Raw genomic sequence first — 20,518 nt, forward strand, 5'->3', positions numbered from 1 at the left:
GTCACCATGACCTGCAGCAGTTCCTTCTCTTCTCTCTTGAGATGAGTCTAGCTTGCTTGTATCTTTTGACAGACATGTCTACATTTTTTCCGTTGTTTCAGTCATCACGGGCTCAAGGCTTTGAATGCTCCGCAGATCTCTTCTGTTCCTCTTATAGACAGCCACATTATTCTCTTTGAACTAAATTGTTCTATATGTGCACTATATAGAGCATCAGCACTGAAAACCCTTAGCCTGGCTTTAGGATTAGTGGGGTTAGGACTAGTGGTCATTTTAAGATTCTTGGACAAGTTATGCAAGCATTTTCTGAAAAGTTCCTCCAATGATTTCTGTTGTGCTTCTACAGTTATGGGTTTTTTCCACGGATGTATGAGTCAGACCTTATGCATCTCAACATCATCGCCCGTGTTTCTTTCTCTAGCTAACTGTGTTAATAGATGTCAACTGTGCAAGATTAGATGCTACTGTGTTGTTGCTGAAAAGGTCAACTGTTGCCTATGTTTCTGAAGCGCTGTCAACAGATCCGTGTTCAAATAGAAAACATCTGCATCTCCTTTTACTAAATAGGCTCTTTCAAATTTAAATCATTTATGGCCACTGTACCTGAGATAGCTTGCACACCAAAATCTGCTACCTAAAATTGCTGCTGAACTGCCTGGTCTTGATATCAGTAAACTGGGATGCTTCCAGATCGGTATTTAATTTCCAAACAGGTTGCTGGCAGTAGGTTTCTTCGTTTTTTCCCCCTTTCCTTAATGGGTTTTCCATGGATAGGCTAAATCCTGATTTCTGGGGGTGGGCAAGGGAATACGGGCTGGCATTTTGATACCAACAATGTCTTATACATATTGCCAAACAAAATAAAAAAAATCATGCATGAGAAGCACTGATCCCACAGTAAATACCCATTGGGAAACACCCACAGATTACATTTATCAGTTATTTGCAGTCTTTCTCTTAGATATGCTACTAATCTGATTTGCAAGAACTGATGAGATTTTTAAAAAAATGTTATTGCATTAACCAGACATGCCCCTGTGTACAATTTAAAATAAATCGGTTTGTGATCAATTATGAGAAGATCCACATACAATTTGTCTTCCACAACTGAAGAATTCAGTTGACTGACGAAGAAAACATGCGAGTATTCACCTGTTTCTGCCAGTTTATATATTTGCCTTGAGATTTGACCCTCCCTAACTTTAAACATTATAGTTTTATACATTTTAGCAACAGTTGCCATATTTTTCTGCCTCCTTTCCCATGGAGGAAAGTGAGAGATAACTGTAATAAATAAATAAATACTATTTCCCTCCTTTCTCATATTCTGGGCAGGAATTTATGCAATGGTTTTGCTGCACCTGCTGTAAGTTTTTGCCCCTTCTGCAAGTGACACTTCCTTCTGTTTAGAGTATTTGCCAGTGCTGGGGGGTTGCTTTTGTCCGAGGCTGCCTGTCTTAAGAGTTCTTTGCATCCAGTTTTGTTTTGTCCCTGCTATTCTAAGCCCTTTCGATTGCTTTGTGGCTACTTCCTGTGCCCTACATATATTCACTGCATGCAGGTTAACCTGGATCTCAGTCTGGCTGACTTTATACCGCCCACACATGCAGTCTTTTAAACAGCTTCAAATCAGGTGGGTCAAGGCTCTTCACTCTGGTGAATAATTTATGCCTTTCATACATAAGATTTCTTCTAGGAGCCCAATACGTTTCAGATCTTTCAATCAAAAGTTGATACCCACATTGTTATCAAAGTGAAATGTATTAATCCTCTCCCTGGCTTCAGCTGGACCTAGGTAGACTTGACATCAAACACATAAGCTCGTTTAATGTGTCGTTTCAAAATAGCAGCTATGCTATTTTGGACCCCAATCAGGATCAGGACCACAGCACACAAAGTGGTGAACCATTTCCTCCGGTGTCACAATCCCACAGAAAGTGCTTTCCTGCAAGCAGATACTGTATTTACCCTGAAAGGATGAATTCATATCATTTGAGTGGGACAGAAATTTTTGACTGTGACCATCATACGTGTAGAGTAAAACCACTTTCTCCATGTGTCATAGTCTTGATCCCCACCCCCTCCAATTATTTTGGAAGGCTTTTAAAAATAAATAAATGTTAAAGTGCACTTTTGCATTGTTTTCCACCATATAAAGCAGGGGTGAGTAACCTCTGGTCCATGGGCCTGATGTAAGCCACAGGGCTGCTTCATCTGGTTCACCATTTCTCCAGCTGGTCCTGCATCTAAGTCTCAGCCCCTCCTGAAGTCCTCCTCCAACGGCCCATGGTCCCTTCTTGCTCTGCAGCAGTTAGAACCACAAGCTTTGGTGCCTGTTACAAGTTTCCACTTGAGCTGCTTCCTCTCACGGCACCGCTCACTTCCTCCCCACTTCTGATAAGGGGATCAGAGTGCAGCCTTGCCTCTTCATGGCTCCCCTGCAGCTCAGCTCTTTGGACAAATGGAGTTAAAGGAGGAGCTATGAGCAGGCAACCCTCCTGCGACCCTCAGGCTGGAAATGGTTCCCCATTTCTGACATGCAGTTTTGTTCCAAGTCACAGCACCAACGGAAACTTCTCACCTTCCTTATCTTCTCCACTTGCAGTGCAGCACAACTTGTTTCCCCTTTCTTCAGTGCTCAGCAGCAATTTGTTTGCACACCAACCTTTTTGGAAGTTTTTAACTGGCCCCTCTTTACATTCACTTTCATGTTCTCTCCTGACACAGTGTTGTATTAGCTTACTCAAACTTTGTAAAGCAATGCCACTGAAGCGCAGAACCAATTTTATTTAACGTTGTGCAATTTGCCCCTGACACATGTGCCTACGCGGTGCATATGTGATGGCAAAAGTGCACTGTAATGTGCAAAGTAGTCCTCCTGACTGAGACGGTGTGGATGTGAATGGAATACACTGACCCAAGCGATTACACCAGAGTCATCTCATCAAAGACTGTCTCAGTTCAAGGCATCCATGGGGAAAAGCTCAAAAATGGGGAGAAGGGAGGGGGAAATATCATGCACAATATTTCCACAATGACTTCAGAGTTATACTCAAGCTGCTTAAATTCTCCTTTTGTTGAGCACGGGGGCTTTCCACAAAACTGCCTGCCAGTGAGCATATAGTTCACAGAGAAAATCAAACACTCTGAGAAGCTTTTGTACAAGATGTCATCAGGGAGGAAAAGAGCAGTGGAATACAGCTCAGTTCAGACATAACAGGAAACCGTGGTTTCTCGTTTTGAGAATTAGGTTCAGAATACTTTGTGCTTGCATATCCCATATCCCTCTGTTCTCCTGTATTGCCCCACTTTTGATATCAAACTAAACAAAGTTTCTCACAGTATCTGAACTCAGGAAACTGTGGCTATGGTTTGGGAATAAGCCAGAACTACAGTTTGACCTTGGTTTGGTTCTCGAATTGTTAAACAAACCACTGCTCCCCAAATTTTGACACCACAGAGGACACTGCATGGAAGAAGAGAGTGGGGGTGTAGTCAAAGTGTGAAGCCATGCTTTGTATGCAACATAGCACTAAAGTGGAAGTTCCATTAGCACAAGGATTTCTCCTTGTGCCATGGAACGTTCTTCCTGTCTCCTAGCCCCACCCCAGCCACTAAATCTGATGGGGGACTCCCCTAGCCCTCTGTAGAAAAATTGGAGGTAGTGGAAGGGGGGATTCTATTGCACCAGCACAACTCCTTGTGCTAGCACAACTATTTAGTTGCACACTGCCTCATAGTTTTCCATAACATGTGAGTTTGGCTATACTCTCTTTCATATGTAAGATCTGGTGCTAACGAAATGAAGGATTTATATATTTATATTTATTTATAAAACGGAGTGTCTTCATGCAGTGGGAGGAGGCAGGGCAGGAGAGTTGGTAGAGACCCCATCCTTGCAGAAAATTGGGGGATATTTGAACAATTTGCTGGCCTTCACTCCAGGCCACAAAACCAGCTCACATGAGGGTTGGAGATGGCTACTCCCCTCATACTATGGGAAACATCCCTGTCAGCAGCACACACAAACACTAGCTCTGAGCTCAGAGAGACCAGGGGAATTGGGTTGGTTAATCAAACTAGTCTTCTGCTGGCTTGGCACTATTTAAACTGAGCATTATGATGGTGGTGGTGGTGATGTTATTTATTTACACCCCACCTTTTTTCCCTCATGGGACTCAGCATCTTCCAGCCTGGCTGATAAACTGAATAAGCCAGTGATTATGTAGAATAATCACATAGAAAACAAGAAAATAGATTTATTGATCAGTGTAAATAACAGCAAGGTTGCCAGCTCCATTTTCTTCCCTAGTGATTCTCAAGAAGCTGCAATTCAGCCCCTCAACCCCCAGAGAGCAACATTGTTTCATTGCTGATTACCTTTTGGGTAATATGCTACACATAATGGTGATGCTTACACTGTGGCATCATGAAATCACAATCACAATATGTACTGCCACTGGCCTGTACCCATAACCTGACAAAAGAGCCAAAGAGTAGAAAATCCTAGAAAAGTGATAAAGTCGACAAGGGGCTTGAAGGCAGCTATTCCTCTTATGACAGCTTTTTTCCATCTCAGTTGTTGTATTCAGCCCTTCCATTCTGTCCGTTACAATAATCTAGCTGTATATCAGTTTGAATGCATGAAACCTCACAGGAAAATCTTGTCCATATTAGTTTCCAGCCTATGGCAAGGCAGTGACATGTGACATGATGCATCTACCAGCACATACAAGTTATTGACATACCACTGACCATGAATGATATTCTTCAGGGTTCCATGAATGATATTCTTCAGGGTTCCTGGTATGACAAAACCTGAATTGACTGACGCATGTGAATAGCAGCAGGTGCAACTTCTGTGCAGTTAAAGCAGTTGGGAATCAAAGGGGAAAGGATGTCATAGACATAGACTGAAACAATCAGTACACAGGTCTGAAGATGGTTGTGGGGAATAAGCTCTCAACTCATGCACTTTCAACAGGATCTGGGGTCTAAAAATGAAATTAAAATTTGAAAAATATGAAGAGACCTTTAAAGACTGGGACTGCAGTCCCAAGTGCATTTATTTGAATAAAAGCTCCATGTGATTTATTCCCGAGTACATATTTAGAATAGATCTGTGTTGCTACATACATGGTGGCTTGAATTGTCACAGATAGTATTTTACTGTATCAGATGCTAGCTGTGAATATATAGTTATGGCCATCCATAGTTAAGCAGATTATTGGCTAAAGGCCCAGGATGACCAGTACGTGTTTTCTCAATAGCCAGGGGAAAGCTGGGCAGAACACTAGAAAGCTTCTGAGATGCCCCTCTAGGGAATCTGATGTATGTAGTGGATTTGCTGCCTTGTAGGAGTGCTCGTCTAAGTGCAAGTAGATAAATAGGTACCGCTCTGGTGGGAAGGTAAATGGCATTTCCGTGTGCTGCTTTGGTTCACCAGAAGCGGCTTAGTCATGCTGGCCACATGACCCGGAAGCTGTACGCCGTCTCCCTCGGCCAATAAAGCGAGATGAGCACTGCAACCCCAGACTCAGTCACGACTGGACCTAATGGTCAGGGGTCCCTTTACCTTTACCTAGGAGTGCTGTGGTGATTGCCTTCACCTATGCTCTAACCCGTATATTTCTAAATATATGCAAATATTAGCTAAAAATGCTGTAGGCTTCCAGCAGTGTCTCCTACACAGGAAACCAAGCCAGGGTGAGCACAGCCCCTGGAACTTGCAGGCTGGGGAATGCATAACAATATATTAGTTACCCTCTTTTCCTGTGCCTTTAACACCTGCATGGTGAGTGGAAATGGAAATGCAGTGATGAGAAAGGTATCACTCTTCAGTTTTTGCTTGTCAAGCTGCTATTGAACATATACCAGTAGGTAGTTTATGAGGGTAGCAACCTGTATGGATATCTTTGTCAATGGACACTGATAAGATCTAATGAGCCCGTTTATTGCTGAGAACAAAAGCTAAAATGAATTCAAAAAACCCCACAAATCTTAATAGGTGGGATTTTAATAATACACAGTTTAAACAACATTTCCGACAAGTGGGAGGTGATTTATTTTTTTTAATAGTGAAAGATTTAACAATAATCCTTATATAAACTTTTAACTATCTTTTTAAAAAATATTGTATCTACCTGAGTTCTGAGACTGTGGAGGAATAATGAAGTGTGATTGAGTCTAACTAAATGGTCAAGATTGATTTAGGAGCTAACTGAGTAGGAAGGCTTGCACTTAGCACCCATTATAACCATTTAAGGATGTGGATTGCAAGTCAAGCTATTGTGCCCCCACCATCATGTTAAGAAAAGAAAGTGGATGGCCTCCATTTCACATCTACCGCACATTCTTGAAGCACAACTTCACCAACCAGCTAAACCGTTTTTTTTGCTCAGCATGCAATAAATTGCATCATTATTGGCTTCTATAAGTGATATGAGGCAGGAGGATGGGGAAATTACCTTATAGATTAGGATAAGAACAGATAAGACTGCATGTCTGCAGCTTATTCCTCAAAGTGCCGGTCTTTCATGCTTAAAATTCTACAAAGCATTTAAATAATGCTGCATGCTGCTTGTAGCGCAAGGGTAATTGAGTTGAAAAGATATTGTTAATCCCAATTAGGGCCTATGAATAGTTTGTGAGCGGATTGGAGTTCTGCAATAAACACGGGAGCTTTGTGGGGTTTTTTAAAGCCCGCAATTTGTTTCCAATATAGATGAAACAGAAACAACTAAATATCTATGCAAATAAGGGTGCACATTCATTTTGTATTAGCACTTGCTGCCTTCTCAACATAATGATAAAGGAAATCCTGAATCAGTTGTTTGCTTCTGCACTACTGCCCATCTTTTTAAACTGGCATGGATTGTCTTGTGGGCTCAGCTGCCTAACAGGCAAAGATTTGGACATATATATTTTTTGGTCAGTATTGGCACCAGGCAACCTTCTCTGGGAAGAGCATCCCATAAAGTTCTATATGTGTTAACACTGAAAAGGTCTATCCTGTTCTGCCATGCTCCAGACTGTTGTCAGAGGGGGCACACAAAGATGGGCCTAATCCTAACCTTGTCTAAAGGCAGAGTTCAAGGGTGGACCCAGGTGTACAGAGCAAAGGGGACAGTGTCACAGCCCCTCTCTCCACCAAGTTCTCAGTTAAGATTTCTAGGTATGCAAACCAGGCATATGATCAAAAGCACAGGGGTCAGCAAACTTTTTCAGCAGGGGGCTGGTCCACTGTCCCTTAGACTCTGTGGAGGGCTGGACTATATTTTTTTTAAAAAAATAAAATAAAAATGAACAAATTCCTATGCCCCGCAAATAACCCAGAGATGCATTTTAAATAAAAGCACACATTCTACTCATATAAAAACATGCTGATTCCCGGGCTGTCTGTGGTCCGGATTTAGAAGGCGATTGGGTAGGATCCAGCACCCGGGCCTTAGTTTGCCTACCCATGATCAAAAGCAAGGTGCCAGTTAGCTTTTGTGTGTAATTTAAGGAGCTTGTGCTAGTGATTAAAGCTATAAACAACTTAGAACCAAAATATCTGAGGGACTGCCTCCTTCCCTACAGACCACCTCAGGTATTAATATTAGGGGGGGGGTCTCTTGTTAGTTCTGTAGCCCTTAAAGGTTTGAGGTGGCAGCAGTGCAGCAGAGCACATTCTTTGCAGCAGCCCCTAATTTGTGAAATTCCCTTCCCACAGAGGTATGTCTGGCAGCTTTCTGGGAATGCTGAAGACACACCTCTTTGCCCCAGCCTTTCACACCTGAGATGTGTTTTCAGGACATCCCCTCCTCAATTCCAGTGACTGTAATTTGTTTTAACTGTTTTTAATACTGTTGTTTTAAATTTAAATTTTAACTGTTTTTAATACTGTTGTTTTAAATTGTTGTAAGCTTCACTAGGGTAATTTTTAAAACAAACATACAATATATTATTAGCATTGCTCGTGATGGTATTGGGGTGTTCATGCATAATCCCACTTTCAATACTGTTGGCACCTGCAGAAGTTTTGCAGTGGTCACAATGCTTAATTTTCAGGCAGTGCATATCTTGTAACTTTCTGCTGATATCCGGTAACTTTTTCTACCACATAAGGTCTGCTCAATTTTTGTCCCACTTTTATTGCATTATAGCCACTCCAGACAGCAATAATGTGGTAGCATTGGGGAAGCATCTCAGAACTACTAATAAAGCAGAATAAACCCACCACTAATACACTGTTATTGCATCACGAACATGTTGCAGAATAAAATACCAGTCTAGTCGGGCCCTAAACTGACAAACCTGATTAGCACTCACCCCACATTCTCTTGTTCTTTACTCCAGCTCAATACCTTCTTTCTGAGTTGTGTGCATGTATTATCTGTCTAGTGTTCCTGCCTCCCTGTGCTGTGTGTATATTTGCATCTGAACCGAGGATACTGTACTTAATATGGTGACCAGTGGCCTTGATAAAATCACCTTGAGAGCTTTGATAGAACAGGAATGCAGTGTACCCATTTTATAAAAAAAGAAACAATACTTTTTCCCTGGAGGTGTAGTGAGTGGGAGGGAAGATCCTTACAAATAAGTCATTGTTGTCCTTCTTTTGCAGGCCAGAAGTTATTTTCTTCATCCACCTTTCACTCCTTTTCTTTTTTGAAACAGTATAAACAAGTAACTACATTAATAAAGTGATAATTCAAAACACGAACACACGCTTGTTCTTCCTCCTCTTCATGGAATTACTATAACATTCATAAACATGGGCAACTACTTATGCTGGGAAGTCAAGAAATAAAACCATTTATAAAAGAGGGCTTCCCCTCCTTGTGTATTCCGCGCAGTGGGCTAAAGGAGAATCTTGGCCCAGCCACATGAGCAGTCAGGAAAGCCGACTATTCACTAAGCCAGGTGATGACAGTAATAAACCCAGCTGGTGACCGTAACTCTCTTCATGTAGCTGTCTGCTAGGCTGCTTCATGTCAGCAATTCCATTATGTGCTTCATTTTTTCAGGGATTTAGAAAGCTCAGCCACTGAGTAAAACGTGCTTGAGGCAATTTCATGGCCAGAGGGTCTTGTAGTCAGGACAACCATTTGTATGAATTCCTAAAGGAATATTAAAAACAGGGTGACTTTCTTATGTTCAAAATGCAACCATATCTGCAAGGCAGGCAGGCTGGTGTTGAAATAGGAATGGGTGGGGGAACCGAAAGGATAGTCTTGACAGCTTTCTGCTGGAAGTTCCTTCCATGCCTTTTGCCAACTGTGCCCATCTGCTTTCCCCCTCGTGACATGCCAGTTGTTCAAATTGGCACTCTTGTAGCGAGGAGCAGACAGAAGGACTTCAGCTCCTTCCTTCTCTGCAGCCATATTTTGAGAACAATTGGCCATCTGGCACCACAGTGAGGGACTGGGGAGGATTCCTTGTGGGAAGAAGGTAAATGGCCTGGAGTTATACATATCAATTGGCATGCCTTCCCTACAAGTGGATATAACTTAAAATAACAGGTGGCTTGCTGGTCACTTAAAACAGTGTTTCCCAACCTTTTTTGGGCAAAGGCACACTTGTTTCATGAAAAAAATCTCGAGGCACAGCACCATTAGAAAATGTTTAAAAAATTAACTCTGTGCCTATATTGACTATATATAAAGTAACTCTCTTTAATAGGAATCAAATAAACACAATGGAACGGAATCCATTTATTTTATCTGTACTTGTAAGCAGGTTTTCATTTCGGCCTTGCATTTGTGTGTTCAGTTCATTCAGATGATGAAATATATCTGCCAGGTATGCCAGCTTTGCACACCACTCATCACTTGCAAGCAGCTTTGCGTAATCTGACCTCTCATTTGTCAGAAACACTTTAAGTTCCTCCCGCAGCTCATACACACGAACCAAGACCTTGCCACGCGACAACCACCTGACCTCCGTATGAAACAGCAAGGTTTTATGCTTCGCTCCCATCTCCTCACACAAAGCTGCAAATATGCGACTTTTCACGGGTCGTGACTTTACAAAGTTTACCATGCGCCAGGGGCGCCGACTTATAAAAAATATTGGGGGGTCCATACCGACTTATAAAAAATATTGAGGGGGCCCAAGACCTCCAAACCGCTGCTGCTGGGGGAACGAAAGGGGCGAGCCCCGGGCTGTCCCGACCTTAAGTGAACCTGTGAGGGCCCGCCCTTTGCGGCAGCCGATTGGCTGCCGCCGTGGGCAGTGAATATTAATGATGTATCATTTTTGTGCTTCATGCTGTGGCCACAGACATGTGATCTGATGGTGAATTTGGGGTGACCCAATGCAAAGATCCTGAGGATCCCTGTGGATCCATGTTTTGTAACCACGTTTTTGCACCATTGCAGCCCCAGGCAACAGTGGGTGTGTGATTTTGGGGGGGCAGGCTGTAGCCATGGACATGCTATGTGCTCTGATGGTGAATTTGGGGTGACCCAATGCAAAGATCCTGAGGATCCCTGTGGATCCATGTTTTGTAACCACGTTTTTGCACCATTGCAGCCCCAGGCAACAGTGGGTGTGTGATTTTGGGGGGGCAGGCTGTAGCCATGGACATGCTATGTGCTCTGATGGTGAATTTGGGGTGACCCAATGCAAAGATCCTGAGGATCCCTGTGGATCCATGTTTTGTAACCACGTTTTTGCACCATTGCAGCCCCAGGCAACAGTGGGTGCGTGATTTTGGGGGGGCAGGCTGTAGCCATGGACATGCTATGTGCTCTGATGGTGAATTTGGGGTGACCCAATGCAAAGATCCTGAGGATCCATGTGGATCCATGTTTTGTAACCACGTTTTTGCACCACTGCAGCCCCAGGCAACAGTGGGTGTGTGATTTTTGGAGGGCAGGCTGTAGCCATGGACATGCTATGTGATCTGTTGGTGAATTTGGGGTGACCCAATGCAAAGATCCTGAGGATCCATGTGGATCCATGCTTTTAAACCACATTTTAAGTGGGGAGGGAAGGAAAAACACAGAACGGACAAGGAGCACGAGAGGGGTGTGCAGCTGGCTAAGCATGCAGGAGAGGGGTATAACTGGGAGGGAGGAAAGGAAGGCAAAAGTTTTCCCTCACCTACGCACCCAAGCCAGCCAGCTCGCACGCTCTCTCTCTCTCTCTCCCTCTGCTTGCCTGGAGGGGAGGGGCTTTCCCTGCTCTTTGTTCCGTTTGAGCAAACACAGCAAGGAAACAGAGGCGGGTGGGCAGTAAGACCCTGAGGCAAGTGCGTCTTGTGCTTGCTCAGCAGCTTCTTCACGGTGCTCCGCGGAACGGTGTTCTTCATCCCGGCGGCGGCTCCCTCTCTTTCCTCTCAAGCAGAGCGGCCTTCCTGCTCCAGCCGCGCCTGCGCCTGAGGAGTTTCGAATCTGCCGCCGCGCGCAGGGTGACGTCACGGCCGCCGCCGGGCCAATCCGCCTGCTCGGCCCCGCCTCCCTTCTTCTCGCCTCCCTCACGAGAGGAAGCGCCTCCCTCGCGCACGGCGGATGCAGCCTGAGCAGAGTCCCCTCTCGCTTAGAGCAGTGTTTCCCAACCGGCACAGCAGGCAACGTCTTGCGGCACACTACTGTGCCGCGGAACACCGGTTGGGAAACACTGACTTAAAAGCTTCCCCACTAGTTTGGGAAACCCATAAGCCTTGGATAGGTGATTTCAAGATTATGACAGTAGTATGGGATCTGAAGCCTGACCTATGTGAGAAAATAAAGGGAGACACCTTGACACTGGGGGGTTGTCCTAATCCACCAGCCCAAAGGAGGGCTTATGGAAGTGGTTTGGTACAGGGATACCACAGAAGGATGTCAAAAATTCTAGAGTGATCAATTCTAGTGCCATTATTATTATTATCATTATCATTTATTATTTATACCCCGCCCATCTGACTGGGCTTCCCCAGCCACTCTGGACGGTTTCAAAAAAAAATAAATTAAAATACTGTACTACATCAAACATTAAAAGCTTCCCTAAACAGGACTGCCTTCAGATGTCTTCTAAAAGTCTGGTAGTTGTTTTTCTCTTTGACATCTGGTGGGAGAGAACAAGACTTACAGCATAGTCTGCAGAGCCCCACTCCCTTTACAGATGCAGGGCAAACACGGCAACAGTGATAGGTCATCATGAATTGTCTGTACCCAAGCAAACATTTATACATTCTGTATACACAAAGTAGCATAAGTCAGTTTGGCCAGAACCTCCCATCAATTCACCTGGTAAGACCGCAGGTGGCAACCACCCAAAGCTTAAAGATAGCTCCTCTCTCTGGGCCAAGAGCCCAGCATCCCGCAGAACAGAACAGCATCAAAACAAGCCACTTAGCATATATCAAAGCAAGTGAATATAAACATATATGAGGTCATTCTTGCAACAACAATCCATTAGTTTTTGAGTTATCCTGACTACCAAGCATAGGAACCAACTCCTAGTGGCCAAGGGGTCTTCAGCGCCCCCCCATAAAATATTTGAGACGCCCCCCCCTCCTAAGTTGATGGGCATTGCCATTCAAATGGTGTGTGTGGACCACATCATGTGATTGATTATGTGGGGTGGGGCTTACCTGGGCCCCTCCAATGTTTTAATCAAGTTGGCACCCCTGCTACCAAGATGGTGTTTGCAGGCCTTCCATATGCCACTCACTTCACCTCCACAGACAGGAGCACCCAGTGATGGCTGACAATTAGACAGGTTCATATGAATGTATTTCCAGCTTATGGGAACAGCCTAAGGCTGCACTAAAATGCACACTCAAGCTTTTATCAATTATTAACTGATTGGCAACTTATTTCTAAGTATGCTCAGATGTTTATTTTAGCAGCTGCGGCTTGACTGAATATTGAGAACTGAATAATTCAGGGGTGAACAGTTAGTGGAAGCACATTTAACTTGGCCATGCTGGTCATTAAACTGTAAATAGTGCTCAGCACCATTTATCTTTGTTGTCTGGACATGCAGCTCTGCTGCCTCCATGACTAAGCCTCTGGTGATTCTCTTACCTGCCTGGAAAACTGTTGGGCCCATTCCCGGGCAGTAGCCCAAAGCGGCCAAAGCTATGACTAGCGCATTACTGTGCATGCCAAGGGGCAGTTGGAATGGTATGAAGAGATGCCAGCCATGTGAGTGTAAATCCACAGCCCAGTGCACAGCTGCAGGAAGCAAAGGCTGTCTGGGCACAGCTGAGATTCTTTTCATAATGCTAAAGCTCTGCATGATTCCAGTGTAGAAGTTCAAGTTTAGAAAAGCAATAAGAAGTTGCCACCTTAAGCAAATTGTTTGGAAACCCTGACACAGAAGTTGTAGTGACATTCCAAACTGATCTGCAGTTTTGAATGTCTACACTGCACAGTTTGGTCTGTTGTAAGCAACTTGCAATGGCTTGGTAGACTATGATGGAAGAAACCATGTTCTGCTCACACCTAACATGCCAAGAGCCAATTCTGAAGCACTGAAGCATGAGTCTGCATTCAGAGTTCTCAAAAATGTGCAGGAACAAAGGATGTCAGGACAAATGTGTTGGGCTTAACCTCCAGGATGGACTTCACTGAATTATTGGTTTTCTTCCTTTGTCATTTGAGATACTGGGCTGTCATCTGAAGGGCATTATCTGAGGTGTGGGGTGGAATCAGAGGGCTTCAGAGGAGAACAGTTGAATTATTTGCTATAGTGACTCACCATTTTCCCCAATGTGCTTCATTTTATTGTTTTCTTTATATGCCGACTCTAAAAATGATTAACAGGCCTTCAGAAGAAAAGAAAAAAATCTCTCAGCAGTCTCCAGAGTAAGATTTCCAACCTTCTCTTATGAATCACCTGTCAGACAGAAATTCAGCAGGGGAACATTTCCCTACCTATGCACTGCTAGACAAAAACTAGTATCTTGAATTTCCCCTCTTCTCACACCTCTCAAAAGCACAAACTCTTCCAGAAAAGAAAAGTGGCAAAGATGGACTGCTGATTATAGAATTCATCCTGTTAGCACTTTGCTGTTTGGGCAGCAGTCTGTAAATGAGATAGTCTAATTGTGATATGAGCCTTTTGACATAAGCTTGGCTGATTCCAGTAGTATTCCTTTAGGAATTTTAAGATAACCCCCTAGCTCTATTACCGCCTTTTTGTAAAAGGCAATTGCAGAATCCACTTAAAGCTTTCCCATCCATCAACCCCTGCTAATACATTGTATCGAAACTGAACACTATTGGCATCCTTGATGGGTTTCTTTGGGCTGATGCCAATGACTACAGTAGTAATGGAACAGTCTGTCAACTGTTCAAGGTGATTCAGGGCAAGACAGATCACTGAGGACAGGTTAGGTGTGCAGCATGACAACTTACTCTCCCTGCAAGACTCTTCCTAAATGAGAATTCTCGGCATCATTTCATGATTCATGATAAGTGCCCAGAGCAACATCATTCCGGCATAAATCTAACAGCTCATTCCCAGCTTTTCCACTTGCATTTAAGAGCAAGGATGTGTGTGCTGGAAACTGCAATGCAGTCTGAAATCCTTATCTCTGCCCCTCTGCCAGCAACAAAAGGGCATTTGCCTGACAAGATTTACTGAGATTAACTCTATTAGCAATAAGCAGCTCCAGCCACTGGCCTTAATCCAAACAGGCATATGCAGGCCAAGTTGTATGACCCACAGGGTAGCATTTATTGTTTCTATTGACATGTCCTCCAGGGCACAGCTGGGCTGAAAGTTTTTTCCATTGGTCTGGCAGCAGCCTGGAGAATCAGGTGGCCATCTGAATTTTTAAAATAAACTGCATCTTGTTATTCCAACTAGCCACTGAGCAGTTAATACTGCCAGATATTTCTCTTCTTTAGCTTGTTAAAATGCTTCTGTGTTGTGCATTACTTTAAATAAGGGCTAAGGTCAACACCTGCACCACACATTTAAAACTCATGGCTTCCCCTAAAGAATTCTGGGAGCTGTTGTTTCCTGGGGGCACTGGAAACTGTAGCTCTGTCAGATGTAAACTATAGTTCCCAAGATTCTTTGGAGGAAACAATGCACTTTAAACATATGGTGTGGATGTGACCAAAATCATATCAGCTGATGATGATTTCTATATTGCATTGTATTTGTAAGAAAACAATCTCATAGTGGTTTACAACACATCAAAACATCAAATAAAACCACCCAGAATAAAACATTACTGAAGAAAGTCAAGTATAAAGTATACTTTCAAAGCAATGTAATCAATGGGAAACTAAAATATAATATTAAATATTTCAAAATAAAACATTACAAAGGAGGCCCACTGCACATTTAATGTAGCATTCTAAAAAATCTTAAACATTTTAAAAGACATTACTAAAGGGAGTCAAGTAAAAAAATGCAAATTTTAAAAAGCATAATTAGCAAGAGAATGAAATGTTATTGTAAGCATAGTGCATTGCTGCTGTTGCTGTTGCTGGTAATCCTTCCAATGATAGTTCATGGTGGACAGCAGCTGTGGAAGCACAGGCTCCGTGACCTGGATCTGCACTAAGAGTTAGCCAAGATTGTCTGGGGCCTCTTCAGCAGCCTTAGCTTCTGTACCTAGAGTCAGTCAGGGTCCTGCCTTCCCAGGCTAGGTGGGAAAGGGCCAGCAAGGGAGGGAGCAGGTCTTCCAGGTCTCACAGCCAAGATGCTAAGTGTCAGACTGCTATAGTAAAACCCACAAAGTTAAGGGGTCACAGAACAAACAAGGGATGCCTTTAACTTTATGGCTAAATGAATACTATGAAGGAAAGTAATATTAGAAACTGCTTTAAGATTTCATTATAATCAAGCAATATATAACCTCTATGAAATAAATAAATGTTGTGAAATATTGCCATGCACAGGCCAACCCTGGAACAGGTCCCAGGTTTTGAAAGGAAAAGCTTCCAAGTACCATATTTTTTGCTCCATAACACTCACTTTTTTCCTCCTAGAAAGTAAGGGGAAATGTCTGTGCGTGTTATGGAGCGAATGCCTACGGATGGCGGGGGGATCTGCTGCAGTCGTGAGCAGAGGATCCATGGTTCCTCTTCCTTCCCTCCTCCGTGGCTCGCTTTGAAACAGCAAAGCGAGAGAAGAGCTGCTGAGTGGGGAGGAGAGAGGGACAGAGAGCCTGCTTGCTTTAAAGGAGCAAAGTGGGAGAGGAGCTTCTTTAAAACAAGCAGGCTCTCTGTCCCTCTCTCCTCCCCACTCAGCTGGCTAAATAGCAGCAAAGTTTTTCAGCTCGCTATGCCGGGGAGGTGGGAGAGAAGCAGAGCCTGCTTGCTTTAAAGGAGCAAAGCGGGAGAGGAGAGGAGCCTTCTCCTCTTATACCCCTTGCCTGCATTATTAGCAGCATCCTTCTCCACCCACCCCACACGTGTTCCTTCTCCCCTTAAACCCCTCTCCTACATTATTAGCAGCACCCTTCTCCACACAACCCATGCGTGCTCCTTGTCCCTTGAGTGCTTTTCCTTCCCTCCCCGCTTAAAATGTGGTTACAAAGCATGGATCCACATGGATCCTCAGGTTTTTTGCATTGGGCTACCCCAAACTCACTGTCAGATCACATGTCTGTGGCCACAGCATGAACCACAAAAATCATACATCCACTGTTTCATTTAGAATATTTTTTTTCTTGTTTTCCTCCTCTAAAAACTATGTGTGTGTTATGGTCGGGTGCGTGTTATAGAGCGAAAAATACAGGTATGTGTTGGAATAGATGCTATTTATTGGGTAGGGCGATGGATGCCTCAAAATTTGTCCATGGTCAGAACTGCAGTTGATTGGACAGACTTCCACGCAACTGTTTTTTTCCCAAGCATGGCTTCCACATTCAGAGTGACCCCGAAATACAAACCATTAACTGAAAGCAAGACAAGTTATGCCAGAAAAATGATAGTGAGTGCAACAGTGGATCTGTTTGAATGCTTACTTTTCCCATCGCTTTGTTGAAGTGATGAGGAATCAGCCTTTCGTTCAGCAACTTTTAGAAAATGAAATCCTAACCCTGCTGCTGATTTATTCAGGGCCGTTTGTCAGGCATTGACTGTTGCCCTCTCCAACTCATTTGTAATAGAGCTTGCCCTGACCATTTTTGCTTCCTGTTCATACTCTGCTAGCTCCTTCCATCTCCATTCCAGGCAGTGATGCTGTCAGGACAGGACTATGGGACAGAAGTCCAGGGGTCCCCAACGCAGCTTGGCTGGCTTACTATGTTAGGGCATGTTGAATTTTTCAACTTTCAGATTCCCAAAATAATGGGTTCTGAGAAGTTGTAATCTGACTTGGGAATTCCAAAGATATTTTGTTTAAATTGACATAGTTTTGCTTGGTAAGTAAAATATGTTTAAAATTGCACAGAAATAATTAAAACGTATTGCAAAGTACTTGCAGTTATATTTTATATTAATATTTATTTAGTATCAAATTCAGAATCTAAAATTAAAATTCTTTGGTTTTCCGAAAACAGTTTATGTGCCTCTTCTTTGGGCGTAGACTTACCACGATAAATGTTGTCCAGTCATAAAAATAATAGCAGATTTGAGTTCTTCACACTCAAAAAAGTATTTTTAAGACTGCTCACTGAAGAAATTTGCAAAAAAATAAGCTTTACTCCCTAGAGTGACATGCCCTATTACTATATATTGAAGTAAGTGAAATAATGCATATCATAATCTATAGAGGGGGCCCTTTTAGATCATTAACTCTGAGTGAATTTTAAGTGTACTTAAGTACAGTAATGCACATTACCATCTTAGTAGCAGCCCCACCCTGCAAGGCCATTAAGTCCGGATTCTAAAATTATCTAACTGCACCTCTGGCTCCAAGCTTCAGGGTAAAAGGGTTTGAGCAGAGAGCCTACCGTCCCTTTCCCCCTTCAGCTGATGCAGGCTATGCTTGGCTCCAACCTTTCTGCCTCAGCAACTTCTCTAAAAAGCCTAATCCAAATGCCGACTTAGCAGGGCTCTCAGGTTTACGGTACATCAACACCCCTGTGTTCTGCCACCTAGGGAGCCAATTTCTGCAGTTTCACGGAAGAGAAAAACATCGCACACATTATGCAACTGTAATCAAAGCCAAAAACAGCATAATATTTGAGTATTTAGATCTGACAAACTCCACTCAGCATTAGCAAAGGCAGTCGTCGTCTGAGACAATGGCTGGGGTTAGGGTCAGTCTGCCTCCAGCAGCGATGCTAGGAAAAAAACCAGTTGTGTGCAAGGTCAGGAATCTTTTTGCCAAGGCACAAACCCAGATAAGAAGACTCTGGAGGAACATCCTCTGCTCAGAAAGAACAGGCCAAGTTGCAGAGATAGGCACTGCTTTGGATTTGGTCACGTCCATCCAGTAGTGCTGCCAGCCTGCTTCTCTCCATATACATCCATTAAAGAGGAGAGAGGCTTGAGACCCCCCAAACCCAGAGTAGTTCTGTCTGAAAGCACCAAGAGGGTCAAAATAGCTTTTGAACTCTTTTCTTTTCTTTCTGTTAGCAACTTTTTTGGCATAGGCAGGAGCAAAAAAACCTCACTCAGGTTCCGTTTAAGTTCTGATTACATTGGTGACTGCAGAGCATCAGGAGATGTACTCCCCGTTTGTTTTTTTTAAGTCTCAGTGGCATAGTGTCCCAAAGGCCAGTGAACTTTGATTTGTACCAGTGTAATTTTGTGTACCACTTCACTACTCCAAAATGTGAGTGTAGTTTGGCATATAGTTGGAGAACTAGTGTAGCGGTAGGGGCTAAAAGAATGAGCTATGAATTAGGAATATTGGTATTGCCAGAAACTCACTAGGGCTGCATTCACGCAGCAGTTCATTCCGTCTCTCTAACTTTTAATTTCCGTATTATATGTGATCTTTCATTTGATGTAAAAGCCACTTTTAGAAATCTAAAGGAATCTAGTGGCAGTTAAGCACTCATTTCCATGTTTAACAGTTCCAGAAGTAATCCAATTGTAACAACATGGCTTTTACGTTGTGTGAAAGCTCCAATATAATGCAGAAATTTACAATTAGGGAAATGTCAGGGAAATGGAAGAAATTGCCATGTGAATGCAGCCTATAGCAGTGTCTGCCAATGTGGTACTGGCACACACCAATATGCCTACCAGTACCTCCTAAGATACCCATGCAAAGTCTGAGCAGGTATTCCCTCAAAAACCCACAATGCATTAGAGACTGCTTGCTCTTCTTGCTCACTTCATGTTTGCACTAGCTCAGCAACTCCTACAAAGAACACCCCCAACATGCCATAGCTGTCAACTTTTCCCTTTTCTTGCGAGCAATCCTATTTGGAATAAGGGAAATTCCCTTAAAAAAGGGAAACTTTGACAGCTATGCAACATGCCCATATTTCACTGAATGCCAGGATTAAGCACCCTCCCTGATGTTGTGAACAGAGGAGAAGTACAAAGAGCTTCTCTCAGTGATTGAGTACAGAGACTGCTTATGCCAGCCTTTCTCCCAAATCAATGATTGTGGGGTGGGGAGATATACCTGCACCATTTTGTGGTTCTGTCTGATTTTGTGCTCCTTTAGATGTGGCAGCCATTTTGTGTTATGCTATGCCCCCCACAGCAGTCATTTTGTGACTGACACCAAGAACACTCAAAATTCCAAATCATGATTCTATGTGACTCAAAATAACTGGTGACCCCTGTTCCCTTTCAGATTCCGTCCTCCCCTCCCCCCATCTGCAACATGGGGGATAATAATACCAATTAACCATACAGGGGTGCTGGAGGAATTACATGTAGATAGTGTGTGTGAAGTGCTTTGAACACTTGAAAGAGCTGCACAATAATAATAAGTAATATCAATTTACCTCAGATAACTTTTAGGTTCCTAAAGTCTACTAAGGAAAGTGAAGATAAAAGGAATATATGAATATACGTGTCTGCATATCTGCAATGCCAGCATAACATCCCTACAAAGCCAGCATAGTATAGTGCTTTATGGTGCTGCATTAACAATGCAGCCCATATATATACGATTTCATCCCATTTGTGGTACAGTACTTAAAAAAACTAGGTCAGAAGAACTAATGCTGCAAGTGCCCTGGCAACACAGCTCCCAGAATCAAAATATTAACATCAATTTCTGACTCAAGGACAAGGCAAAAGCATGTAACCTGGAGATTGTACTAGAACAGCTAACAGCATTGCTATGCCAACAGCTGCCCTCACCCCTGTGGGACTCTAGCTGCATGTCAGGTCATTAGCATTACATTTACAGGGGCAAAAAGAGACAGGCTATATCCAACCCTATATGGCATTGCATGGGCCTTTGGGGCTTCTTAGTGATTGGGACAAATCCTGTCATTAGGCAAAATGAGGTGATTGCCTCAGGTGGAAGTCACAGGGGAGCAGTGGTGGAAGCCTGCTGGCTTACCCTTCTATTTTAAGGCAGAACTATGTGTACACCTTGGCCAGTTCTGCACAATCATAACTAGCCTGCTGACCTCAGTCATAATCGAGGGCATGGCCCCATTATGAGAATTGAAATAAGATTCAACTGCTAAGCCCAGTTAGCTTCTGAACATGAAATG

General features: G+C 43.3%; 1 long non-coding RNA gene across 1 annotated transcript; it reads right to left on the reverse strand.

The window, feature by feature from the left end:
- Positions 1-18,044: 18,044 nt before the first annotated feature.
- On the reverse strand, positions 18,045-19,509 carry LOC309372699. The gene is made up of 2 exons (XR_014169630.1): positions 19,468-19,509; positions 18,045-18,402 (listed from the first exon to the last, which is right to left on the reverse strand). It is a non-coding gene; the product is annotated as an uncharacterized lncRNA (long non-coding RNA).
- Between the last annotated feature and the right edge of the window lie 1,009 nt (positions 19,510-20,518).

This window comes from Podarcis melisellensis, assembly GCF_964234715.1.
Source record: "Podarcis melisellensis genome assembly, chromosome: 6".
Lineage (NCBI taxonomy): Eukaryota > Metazoa > Chordata > Lepidosauria > Squamata > Lacertidae > Podarcis > Podarcis melisellensis.